This window comes from Momordica charantia (genome assembly GCF_013281855.1).
Source record: "Momordica charantia cultivar OHB3-1 chromosome 4 unlocalized genomic scaffold, Mcharantia_2.0 BLBB01000004.1, whole genome shotgun sequence".
Lineage (NCBI taxonomy): Eukaryota > Viridiplantae > Streptophyta > Magnoliopsida > Cucurbitales > Cucurbitaceae > Momordica > Momordica charantia.
In genome coordinates, this window is record NW_028275162.1 from 14,892,351 (window position 1) to 14,895,667 (window position 3,317).

A 3,317-nucleotide genomic window follows, 5' to 3' on the forward strand; every position below is an offset into this window, starting at 1 on the left:
TGGATCATGATAAAGAACGTTCGGCCACTCGGCTCTAAGACGGGTGAAAGAAGAGTGGGGAATCTCTCGCTGGTTTTTGGAATTCGACATATGTGCCTTCCATCTCTTTGGTCGGTCAGTGACTTTTACAACTCTAGCCGCTCGCTGTAATAACTTGCTTCTTGGGTGGCTCGCACCCTGGGTGGTGCAACTGAGCCAGAGTGGGCTCAGTAGTCGGCCTCGGGCGCATGCGTAGCTTGCATTGTAAGAGTTTTCGTAGATATTACTCCTAGTTGGTTGTTGATTACTGATTACGCTTGTTTACATGCGTAAAAAGAAGGTTTTAGATGCTGTTTTTACTATGTTTCAGCTTTGTTTCGGATTTTTCTCGGTCGTTTGAGTTCCAATTCATGCAAAATTCATATATTATGGTTTGTGGTTGGCTTATATTGTATTTATGACATTTTAGGACCATTTGGGAGTGCAAATTAATCAAAAGGAGCAAAAAGTCGGAAATACCTACATGGGAGGCGCCAGGCGCCTGGGAAGGCTGCAGAAAACAGTTTTTCTTCCAACTTTGCCCTTAATGAAACGCGTCTTCCCATGCGTTTTGGTGGTTCCAACCGATGCATACGTGTAGAAGAAGTGTTCCACTATCAGCTTGAGCACGATTTGGTCAGTCAAAAGAGTTGGAAATGGGTGATTCACCATCGTTTTAGGACCTACCTAACCAATTCTGCACAACTATAAATTCCAGCAGCTTCTCTACCAAAATCATCAAGCCTTGCGTCCTTCTCTTGATCATTTTTAGTGTTTCTTTATTGCTTTCTAAGTACTTTTGAGTTGCTTTCATTAGTTGCTTTTGGTTTTTAAATCCCGAGCACTTTACATTCCTTTATTGAGCTTTGTTTTGTTTCCATTTGTACTTAGTTATTTCTACTTATTCAAATATATAAAAATCCAGCACTTTGCTTATCTTCCCTTTGCCTTTACTTTATTTTTAGTTAAGAGAGTTGTGTTTTTGGAGGAAAGAGCACGTGACACTCCCCCTTGCTTGAAAGAGAAGGGCGAAGCTCTCAATCCCGATAAAAACTCTCCGTTAGTTAACTTTTGTTGTTCACACATGCATTCCAATTTCAACCATTTTACTTGCTGTATTTTCTTCAATATGTCTTTCTAAATTCCCGTCTCTAGCCCGGTTATGGATAGTTAGCCTTTTATTTCTAATAAGGGTTGCTAAGAAGTAGTGTTTTTGCTTTCCATTCATTGCTCAACATGTTTTCCCAAAAATTTAGGATTTAGAGAAGGCCACTGTACGTCTTAACAAGTCAATACTGAAAAGGTTGCTTATTTGCATTGTTGAGTGGTTAAACCGAGGAGAAGAGTGCCTTAGACATAAGGGTTCCACTTAAGTAGCCTAGACATAGGACCTTAACTCGAGGTTGCGACTATTTCCATCCTAAAACTAAGATATCTCTCATAATAGACATATTAGGGAATGTCTTAGGACTTTGAACTTGCTTAGACATAAGTCAAGTGAGAAGCGTAGTCGTTGGTTTCTAAAGTAAAATTCATATTGTCCTTAGCATGTCCTTGATTCTTTGTTGGCTAACTTGAAGTAATTCGAGCTAGATTTTATCATTATAAGTCCAAATCCCAAATCCAAAACCATTATTTGTGACCACTTCCCATTTTACAAGAATCACTCATTTCAACATTCACTATTCTTTAAAACTTTAGAGTTTGGAAATTATTTAGAAGTCCTTCAGGATCGATACTTGGATACTCCATCCATTTTATATTACTCTTACAGGTGTGCGCTTGCATCTATATAATTGTTACGACGCTTAGTGCGTGCGTTCAGCATAACCACCAGTCAATTACCCAAATAAAACTTTGAAGCTAGGTTTCCCAAACAATCCTTAAAATGATGTTCTCCCTCACAGTAGGGGCACGAAACATTTTGAACAGTGTTCACCTTAGCCTTGGATGCTCCAGCATTTGAGTGTGATATGCTCATCATCACAATGTCCGCTAGCTTTGAAAATTTTGAATTTAAATCTGCCACCACATCATCATCTACTACTCACTTTGATGTCATTGCTGAAGCAGCCCTGAACTTTCACCATTGGTGCTTATTGCGCGAGATTCTTTCCAAAATATCGAAGGCTTTGATAATAATGCTTTATTCACTTAAGCATCTATCACCAACTGCGTGGTCTGATTCAAACCGTTATAATATGTTTCAATTTGGATACAACGTACGATTCCATGATGAAGGCACTGCTAGAGCAGTCCTTTAAATCTTTCCTATGACTCGCTCAATGACTCTCTAGGGAGTTATTGAAAATTATTTATTTTGCTCCTAAGTTCAGCATTGTTGAATGGAGGAAAATACTTCATCAAGAACTTCTCGGCTAAATCATTCCAAGAGGTGATGGATTCAGCTGACAATGAATCTAGCCATGCTCCAGAACTATCCGTTAGGGAACAAGGAATAGCTTTAGTCGCATAGCTTCTTTGCTTAGTCCTTCCAACTTAAATGAATAAGCAACTTGCATAAAATCTATCAGCTTAAATCTATCGGCTTCAATAATGAGGATCTTCCGATGAAAGCCCATGAACGTACCCTACGATCTAGAGCATCTGAAACATTACAGGCTTCAACTTATATCTATCGACTTCAATAATAGTATCAGCAATAACGGGATTGAAGTCATAGAATGCTGGGGCCGCATAAGCTCTAATTTCCTGCTAAATATCATCTGCGAGTAGAACAACATTCAGAGGAGGTGCTACAGCATGTCTTCCAGCTACAACCCCTTGTACTCCCTCTACTCTCAACTCTGGTGGATGTTGTGGGTTATCCATTTCAATTTCTTGTCTACACTAGACTCTTTGCTTGGCCATTCTTCTTCTAAAAATTTGTTCAATTTCTGGGTCAAATTCAAATTCCAAAGTAGGAAAATCGTTCATTCACAGAACAAATCAACAAGAGAGAGATTAAGAGAGCTTTTAAGTCTCGTATTCTAATTTGCTAAAATCAAGTAAGAAAACTCAATCCCCAGCAACGGCACCAAAAACTTGTTCGATTCCTCACAACTAAGAGAAAATTGGTGCAAGTATACACCAAAATAATCTGTTGTAGTATAAAAAGAAGGTCGTCTCCACAAAGATTATAGTTTTACTTGAAATAGCAAATTAGAATACCAGAAAGTAAAATAAAAATAATTTGTTTAGAGTGGTCTAGATGCTGTAATAGTAAATGATAAAAACAGTAAATGAGTAAACATATAAATATTCTGCGATTCTGCTCTAGAGCATCCGAAAATGGAAAA

At 38.3% G+C, this 3,317-nt stretch overlaps 1 non-coding gene across 1 annotated transcript; it reads left to right on the top strand.

The window, feature by feature from the left end:
- Nucleotides 1–2,245: 2,245 nt before the first annotated feature.
- On the top strand, nt 2,246–2,352 carry LOC148211910 (small nucleolar RNA R71). The gene has a single exon (XR_015790564.1). It is a non-coding gene; the product is annotated as a small nucleolar RNA R71 (small nucleolar RNA).
- The last annotated feature ends 965 nt before the right edge of the window (nt 2,353–3,317 follow it).